This window comes from Lampetra fluviatilis, chromosome 64, assembly GCF_964198595.1.
Source record: "Lampetra fluviatilis chromosome 64, kcLamFluv1.1, whole genome shotgun sequence".
NCBI lineage: Eukaryota > Metazoa > Chordata > Hyperoartia > Petromyzontiformes > Petromyzontidae > Lampetra > Lampetra fluviatilis.
In genome coordinates this window covers 4835556-4845847 of record NC_136338.1, presented here as the reverse complement: position 1 = coordinate 4845847, position 10292 = coordinate 4835556, and positions in this window count along the sequence as shown.

The window sequence follows — 10292 nt, the reverse complement described above, 5'->3', positions numbered from 1 at the left end:
CCCCACCCAGCCCCTCCCCACCCTCCCCTCACCACCCAGCCCCTCCCCACCCAGCCCCACCCTCCCCACCCAGCCCCTCCCCAACCTCCCCACCCAACCCCTCCCCACCCTCCCCACCCAACCCCTCCCTCCCCACCCAGCCCCTCCCCACCCTCCCCACCCAGCCCCTCCCTGCACGACGGACACAATAATCCCCTGTGGGCTGGTGTGACCAGGAGGTTCCTACCAGTACAAATGTAATGTCAATCGCTTCACAAAGTCAAATCATCTCCCACGTGTTCACCATTATTTTTCTTTTTGGTTCTTTCGGTAAAGTCACGTAGATTGGAAATAATAAAATAATAATAATAAAAAATCTAACATAATATTATTTTGTTATGTTTTATTTCATTATTTTATTACTTCCCTTCTACGTGAATTTACCGAAAGCACCAAGAAGATGAATCCCTGCAGTCACGAAAGCTTTAAAGCGAAATTATTTAATAATGTTTTATTTTTATTATTTTATTATTTTCCTTCTACGTGACTTTACCGAAAGAACCAAGAAGATGAATCCCTGCAGTCACGAAAGCTTTAAATCGAAATTTTATTATGTTTTATTTTTTTATTTTATTTCTTCCCTTCTACGTGACTTTACCGCAAGAACCAAGAAGATGAATCCCTGCAGTCACGAAAGCTTTAAAGCGAAAATTTTTTAGCATCGTTGTCAACGCGTGCCTAGAATCATCTCCAGGTCGTCTCCAGTGCACGAAGGCACATTTCTCGTCGTGATATAGTTGCAAATTCTCAGAAAGTGTTCACAAAAAATGTTAAGCACCCTGTACGTTTGCACTCCTATCGTGTTTTCGCATTGTGCGTGTTGTTTTTAAATCCTTTATATTAAGTTCACTTGCTTGCTTGCACGCTTACGACCGTGCAAATCTTTCGGTCGTTTTTTAACCCACTTCCCGTGATCCAATCGAGCTGACATTTTGCACACAGACTCGTTGTGCGTGACAATGTATTTTCGTGAAAACATTTTTTTCTAAATTTTTACACTTTTTAGGAAAAAATAAATAATATTTAATTACCAATTGCTTAATGGTGGCAGGCAATCATCTGACCCATAGGTGGCAGCCATCTCAAGCCAGAGGACGAGAGGACTCTAGCCGCCACGCATATAAAGGATTTATCGTGAAAAACTTTGTTTTTACGGGTTAAGTTTTTACTCTCTGACCCCGTGCCCCAGAGGTGTGGACTCGAGTCATGTGACTTGGACTCGAGTCAGACTCGAGTCATGAATTTGATGACTTGCGACTCGACTTGGACTTGCATAACAATGACTTTGTCCCACCTCTGCCGTGCCCCTTACTGGGACATACGTGAAAAATATCTTGATATCTCATCGTATTCCTCCTGCAGTATAAAAAAAATCGGTGTGTGCCACCTGCTAATGCCATGGTCCAGATGCGTGACAGGTTATTGACGTAACATCGCAGGCTGGTAAGTATCCAAAGAAGTACGTCATCGACGGAGCTACGTGTTGAGAAATTACGGAGAGACGCGGAGGCTTTCGCGACCTACATTAGTCACTAGCTGTACTACCCGGCTTCGCCCGGGACTTGGAATTTACCACGCCCGACCGCCTTTGTCTCCCCACACACCGCACCAGTTACTCGTTTGAGGCTGAGTCGACCTAGGGGAGGCCCAGGACCGGTTCAGATAATCGTCACCGGCGTTGGCCGTGAGCGGGAATCGAACTCGGGTCGCCGGGTTCGTAGCGCGGCGTAGCGCTAACCGCTGCACCACCACTCCCCGCACACAAAAACACGGGCGCGTCCATAGGTACACATACACGCGCGTGACGTCATTTATGGACGGCCCCTAAATGTACGTTCAACACGAAGGCTTTCGTGAACCAATATTATCGGTAAGTGGTTTGTTTGTACCATTGGAACCTCATTTGCCAGTAAAAAATATGATAATTGGTTTTTTACCCTTCTATCTGGCAACAAAACGGACACCTTTTTTACGAGGAGTCATGTTTGCATAGACCACAATACCTGCAGTCATAATGCAAACAAAAAACATAACTCTGATAATGTATGCACCTTTTGGCGTCATCTGGTCCAACACCATGTGAGACTAGGCTCTAAGGAAAGCTGTCTCGGGTGTGGACCAATCAACTTCAAGGACAGTGCATACATTATCAGAGTTGTGTTTTTTGTTTGCATTATGACTGCAGGTATTGTGGTTTATGCAAACATGACTCCTTGTAAAAAAAGGTGTCAGTTTTGTTGCCAGATAGAAGGGTAAAAAACCAATTATCATACATCATTATCAGAGTTGTTTCTTTTTGTTTGCATTTTGACTGCTTGTGTTGTGGTTATTGTAAACATGATCCCTTGTCTAAACGTGTCAGTTTTGTACCAGTTTAAAGGGTAAAAAACACAATTATTATGGTTTGTTTGTTTTCTTCTTTCTCGGGTTCGATGGCGTAACCACAACGAACATGATGATGATGATGCCAGTTGTCACTACTCGCGAAAGGTCACGGCGCTCAAATCGTAAATGTGGCTGTGTGTTTACCCTCCAACACACAACCGGTGTCGTAACGAATTGGCCACATTCTGTTGACGTGGCGGGTTTAGCGACACATCAATAGTCTTCTTGGTTCTATGGGTAAAGTCACGTAGAAGGGAAATAATAAAATAATAAAAATAAAACCTAATAAAATAATTCTCACGACGTTTCGGCCACAACGCAAGCAGTCGTCCTCAGGTGAAGAACGGGGCTGTCGGGAAGACAGCGTCTGAAGAACAGGTCTGTCTTCCCGACAGACCTGTTCTTCACCCGAGGACGGCTGCTTGCGTTGTGGCCTAAACGTCGTGAGAATTGTATTTTATTATGTTTTATTTTAATTATTGTATTATTTCCCTTCTACGTGACTTTACCGAAAGAACCAAGAAGACACGAAGGTTTAATGATGCCGGTCTTCATCCAGCAATGCATATACCATGATCCGAATGATTACAAAAACTGTTTAAAATTTTCTACGCACTTTTATTTCACTTGCCCTCTGTTGTCCGTTCATATTCTTTCTAATTTTTTTGACGCTTAATATCTTCGGATGTACGAAAACCAGCGAGCTGACACTTCGTAGACACAGACTCGTCCAGCTCACATGACAATTCGAGATTTCATTTAAAGAACCGGTCCTGGGCCTCTTGGTGTTTTTTTTTAGTAAATTTTTTTTTATTCCATAATAATAGAGGTTTTTGTTGGGGGTTAGATCGCGTAAATAAATGTGTCATACTGGTAGGAATCTCCTGGTTCCACCAGCCCACAGGGGATTATTGTGTCCGTCCGTCGTGCATCCCAAAATGGGAGGGGTGGGGCTGGGTGGAGAGGGGAGGGTGGGGAGGGGCTGGGTGGGGAGGGTGGGGCTGGGTGGGGGGTGGGAGGGGTGGGGCTGGGTGGGGAGGGGCTGGTCACCCCGTGGTGCCCTTATAAAACTCAACGTTTAACCTACTCATGCCGGCTTGTGCCCGCCCTCACAGTCGGACATATTTGCGGAATACACCACGCCGCCGTTGACCCTAGCCATTGACCGAGCAACCCAACGTTCCTACCAGCTCCCTCCGCAGGACAATGTGTTTAAAACCCGCCACCACCCGACACAGCCAACTAGTAAGGGTTGTCATGTAAACAGAACGTGGCCAATTCGTCACTAGTACAGCACTAGTGTGTAGTGTATAGTGTAGTGTATAGTAGTGTAGTGTATAGTAGTGTATTCTGTAGTGTATAGTAGTGTAGTGTATAGTAGTGTAGTGTATAGTAGTGTAGTGTATAGTGTAGTGTGTAGTGTAGTGTGTAGTCTATAGTGTAGTGTATAGTGTAGTGTGTAGTGTATAGTGTAGTGTATAGTGTATAGTGTAGTGTATAGTGTAGTGTGTAGTGTATAGTGTAGTGTATAGTAGTGTATAGTGTAGTGTATAGTGTAGTGTGTAGTGTATAGTGTAGTGTATAGTGTAGTGTGTAGTGTATAGTGTAGTGTATAGGGTAGTGTATAGTGTAGTGTATAGTGTAGTGTGTAGTGTATAGTGTAGAGTATAGTGTAGTGTATAGTGTACTAGTACAGCCACACCGGTTGTGTGTTGAAGAGCCAAGCCACGAGGAAGTGTGATTGTTGTGATCGCTGTCACCTGATGAAGCTAGTTGTAATTACTGGTGAAACGTCGGACTCAGATTGTAAATGTTGTGGCTTGGCTCTCCAACACACTGGTGTGGCTGTACTAGTATACTACACTATACACTACACTACTATACACTACACTATACACTATACTATATACTAAACTATACACTACACTATACACTACACTATACACTAGACTATACACTACACTATACACTACACACTACACTATACACTACACACTACACTATACACTAAACACTACTATACACTACACTATACACTACACTATACACTACACTACTATACACAATACACGACACACTACACTATACACTACACTATACACTACACTATACACTACACTACTATACACTACACTATACACTACACACTACACTATACACTACACACTATACACTACACACTATACACTACACACTACACTATACACTACACTATACACTACACTCTACACTACACACTACACTATACACTACACTATACACTACACTCTACACTACACACTACACTATACACTACACTCTACACTACACACTAGTGCTGTACTAGTGACTAATTGGTCACGTTCTGTTATCGTGACAACTCTTACTCGTTGGCTGTGTCGGGTGGTGGCGGGTTTTAACGACACATTTATATATTTACGCGATCTATTCCAAATAAAACCTCTATATTGGATGATATTGGTCGCTGAAGCCTACGTGTTAAACTTCATTTTTTAATTTCACCTTTTCAAAAATATGTCCGAATTATCCAGACAATAATGAACTGTTGTTATTGTCTGGGATTGAGATCTCAGAATGAATATGTACAAACAAAACATTTTTAAAAAATTACGTTTAAAACTTTACGTTATTGACTAGTTTTTGCACTCAAAATTAGAACAATAATTATTTTGACCCCAGAATTAATCAAATTTGATGTGCTCAATAAAAGTGGGTGGTTTCCTTTCGACGCGTCTAATTTTGTTAACGCAATCCACCCACTTTTATTGATCGCGTGAAATTTGATTCATTCTGGGGTCAAATTCATTTATTTTCTACCGTTGAGCTCCTAATAAAATTGTGCGCGTTGGGGAGAAAAAGAAAATTCACCCGTAAAAACAAAGTTTTTCACTATAAATCCTTTATATGCGTGGCGGCTAGAGTCCTCTCGTCCTCTGGCTTGAGATGGCTGCCACCTATGGGTCAGATGAATGCATGGCACCATTAAGCAATTGGTAATTAAATATTATTTATTTTATCCTAAAAAGTGTAACATTTTGGAAAAAAAATGTTCACGAAAATAAATTGTCACGCACAACGAGTCTATGTGCAAAATGTCAGCTCGATTGGATCACGGGAAGTGGGTTAAAAAACGACCGAAAGATTTGCACGGTCGTAAGCGCGCAAGCAAGCAAGTGAACTTAATATAAAGGATTTAAAAACCGTGTTTCTCAACAAAACCTTTTGTGTTCTTCTTAACTGGCACCTGGGAGGGAAGGGTCCATTCTCATGTCTCCTTCACTGCGTGTGATCAGTGCATCTGAAACTAGGAAGTGCGATTGTCGTGATGGCATTTTAATGCAAATTCACTCTCCGAGTCGGCCAGGTGCTGGCGGTGAGGGGGAGGGGTGGTCGTTGGGGGGAGGGGTGGAAGTTGTGAGGAGCGGTGGCGCAGTGGTGAAGCGCACTGCGGTCGAAAAATCCCGTGCCCCGACTTCGATGCCCGCTCACGCGCCCATCAGAACAGTGGCGAATATCTGAGCCGTGGTCATGGCGGGCCTCCCCTAGGTCGGCTCAGCCTTAAATGCCAGCGCTGGGGAGACAAAAGCGTCCGGGCGTAGTGCTTACCAAAACCTTCCCGTCGTGTTTGCCGTGCCGGCTTTCATAAGTGCTCGCGAACAGCACTTGCCCTAACAGCCTGTTAGAGGCTATAGCAGCCGGGGTCAATCCACTGCTGGATGAAGGCCTCTCTTAACCACCACCACCATCATCATCATCACAGCAGACAGGGTCACTCTACTGCTGGATGAAGGCCTCTCTAAACCACCACCACCATCATCATCATCACAGCAGACAGGGTCACTCCACCACCACCACCATCATCATCATCATCGCAGCAGCCAGGGTCACTCCACTGCTGGATGAAGGCCTCTCTAAGCCACCACCATCATAATCATTGCAGCCAGGGTCACTCCACCACCATCATCATCATAGCAGCCAGGGTCAATCGACTGCTGGATGAAGGGAAGGCCTCTCTAAGCCACCACCATCACCACCATCATCACAGCAGCCAGGGTCACTCCACTTCTGGATGGAGGCCTCTCTATGCCACCATCATCATCATCACAGCAGCCAGGGTCACTCCACTGCTGGATGGAGGCCTCTCTATGCCACCACCACCACCATCATCATCATCACAGCAGCCATGATCATTCTACTGCTGGATGGAGGCCTCTCTAAGCCACCACCATCACCATCATCATCACAGCAGCCATGATCATTCTACTGCTGGATGGAGGCCTCTCTAAGCCACCACCATCACCATCATCATCACAGCAGCCATGATCATTCTACTGCTGGATGGAGGCCTCTCTAAGCCACCACCACCATCATCATCATCACAGCAGCCATGATCATTCTACTGCTGGATGGAGGCCTCTCTAAGCCACCACCATCACCATCATCATCACAGCAGCCATGATCATTCTACTGCTGGATGGAGGCCTTCATTGTCATTGATTAAGATGTATTCGTGAGGCTCGTGGTGACCGGGAGGGTTGCTCTGTGCGCAGCGCGGAGTCTAAAGTCTGCGCGGCGACGTGGTCTATGGACCCAGGTGGGTGTCTCGTTCGCGTAGAACGAGGACGCGTTTTGTTTAGAGCGCTTTTAACGAGTGTACTGCGTGTTATATTTCGTTATTTCGGTAAAGTCACGTAGATAGAAAGTAAAAAAATAAATAATAAATTGGAAATAATAAAAGCGTTGACATCGGTGTGGCGAGAGACGTACAGGGAAGAAGGGGGGGGAGGCTTTGTTATAAAATGTAATTTGCTCGATAATTTTCCTCTATTATAGTTAAGAGGGGGTCACCTGTAAGTGTATTAGACCAGGTGACGTCAGCGTGACCATCCCTACACCTTATTCTTAGGTTTTTTCGGTAAAGTCACGTAGGTAAAACATCAAAATTAATGAAAATAAAATAAACAAAAATCACGACGTTTCGGAGGCAACACATGATTTTTGTTTTATTTTTCATTAATTTTGATGTTTTACCTACGTGACTTTACCGAAAAAACTTAAGAATATGATTCCTTGCAGTCACGAAAGCTTCAAATCTAGAATGAATCCCTACACCTTGCCCCGCCCACCTCCCTATGCCCCGCCCACCTCCCTATGCCCCGCCCACCTCCCTATGCCCCGCCCACCTTCCCCGCCCCTTCCTCCATCTCCCCCCCTCCCCCGCTTGCCTACGTCACTAACCGGCACTGCACAATATAACTTCCTCGCGATTGGCTAATCGGAGATCACGTGAGGCAAGCTGTGGGGGGGGGGGGAGGGTTCTGATTGGCTGTCGCTTGTTCATCGCGAATCCCCCCCACCGCTTCTGGTTCCGGTGCACGGCACAAGAATATGCCCCGTCGCGATTGGCTGACGGAGATCACGTGAGGCAAGCTGTGGGGGGGGGGGGTGACCGCGTGCCACAGAGATAACGATCATTATACCATTGGAACCTCATTTGCCAGTAAAAAATATGATAGACCGCAATACCTGCAGTCATAATGCAAACAAAAAAACACAACTCTGATAATGTATGTGCACTGTCCTTGAAGTTAATTGGTCCACACCCGAGACAGCTTTGGAGATGAGGTGTCAGTTTTGTTGCCAGATAGAAGGGTAAAAAAACAATTATCATATTTTCTACTAGCAAATGAGGTTCCAATGGGGCACTTCCCAGGGGTTAGAGGTCCCACTCGGTCCCGACAAAGCCGGCTGCCCCGTGCCGTCTCCTCTGCGCCGGCCGTGGGATCAGCCAACACGGCCGACCGAGGAGCACAGCCACGTCCGGCTCTGACGCTGTCTATCCCCTATTCCTACCCTCTTGCCCCTGGCTCAGAGGTCGCAACCGGGTACCCGATACCCGTACCCTACCCGATACCCGGCTACCCGTACCCGGCCAGGTACGGGTACGGGTAGCCGTTTGCGACCCTGGTGCGGCCGGGTACGGGTAAGGAATCAAAACCCATTTGCGACCTCTGCCCTGGCTCCCCCCGTTCCACCCTACTCCGACCCTTGACTCCAGCCACGACCCCGCTTATGTCACGGGGTCGCCCCTTTATACTCGAGGAGCAGTGTCGTCGTGTGCGCCGTCCAGAGCGCGTGACCCCACGTCCCGTGACGCCATCGCACCGGACAGCGCACGTGACGTCACTACCCTCTTCTACTCCTCTACATCTACACAAATATATTTAAATAATGAGGCGTCCATTCAAAATGTAAATCGCTTTCAAGTAGCGAATTAATTGATTAATTGGTTTTGATACAGGCATGCATCGTCACCGGATCTGAGTACGCGTGCAATTTTTTTAATCGATTGGACAACAGGAAGTAGACTAAATGTTGATGACAAGATTTGACCACGGCACACATCGGAGTGAAGTGAAGTAAAACCTTATGGGAACCTCATGTGAGACTAGGCTCTAAGGAAAGCTGTCTTGGGTGTGGACCAATCAACTTCAAGGACAGTGCATACATTATCAGAGTTATGTCTTTTGTTTGTATTTATGACTGCAGGTATTGCGGTCTATACAAACATGACTTCTTGTAAAAAGGTGTCAGTTTTGTTGCCAGATAGAAGGGTAAAAAACCAATTATGAAGTAAAACCGTTGAAAAAAGGACCGCATCCAACATGGCAAGCCAACGGACTGGGGTCACGTGGGACACGAGCTCGAACCCAATCGAAAGATCGGAATCTGGCTAAGCACCGGCAATCAAAGAGAAGAATAGCACGCTCGGGGTGGCCTGGGAACGCCTGGGAATTCTCCAGGAGGAAGCTAGAGTCTGTCGCCAGGGAAAGGGAGGCCTGGACCGCCACTACTCAATGTCACCACCGCGACCCTCAACAGGACGAGCGGACTGAGAAACAAATTAACGAAATTGAATTGAATTTCGTCTTTCCGACAGACCTGGTCTTCACCTGAGGACGGCTGCTTGCGTTGTGGCCGAAACGTCGTGAGAATTGTATTTTATTATGTTTTATTTTTATTATTTTATTATTTCCCTTCTACGTGACTTTACGGAAAGAACCAAGAAGAAGATGACATTTAACTGCTCTGAACTGAATCACGTTGTGTGACTTTTTGGCCCAATCAGAGACGCGGGAATCGCCCCTTCCCCCCCTTACAACCGCCGTAAACACAAACGCACTCGGCCCCTCTGCACCCCGAATCGGTCACGTTATATTCTCTCTCGACCAATCAGGGGACCGCAAAATCGTTCACCCATCCCCTCCCCGAATCGGTCACGTTACACCCCCTCTCGACCAATCAGGGGACCGCGAATTCGCTCACCCATCACCCTGAATCGGTCACGTGACACCCCCTCTCGACCAATCGGGGGACCGCGAATTCGCTCACCCATCACCCTGAATCGGTCACGTGACACCCCCTCTCGACCAATCAGGGGACCGCGAATTCGCTCACCCATCACCCTGAATCGGTCACGTGACACCCCCTCTCGACCAATCAGGGGACCGCGAATTCGCTCACCCATCACCCTGAATCGGTCACGTGACACCCCCTCTCGACCAATCAGGGGACCGTGAAATCGCTCACCCATCACCCTGAATCGGTCACGTGACACCCCCTCTCGACCAATCAGGGGACCGCGAATTCGCTCACCCATCACCCTGAATCGGTCACGTGACACCCCCTCTCGACCAATCGGGGGACCGCGAATTCGCTCACCCATCACCCTGAATCGGTCACGTGACACCCCCTCTCGACCAATCAGGGGACCGCGAATTCGCTCACCCATCACCCTGAATCGGTCACGTGACACCCCCTCTCGACCAATCGGGGGACCGCGAATTCGCTCACCCATCACCCTGAAT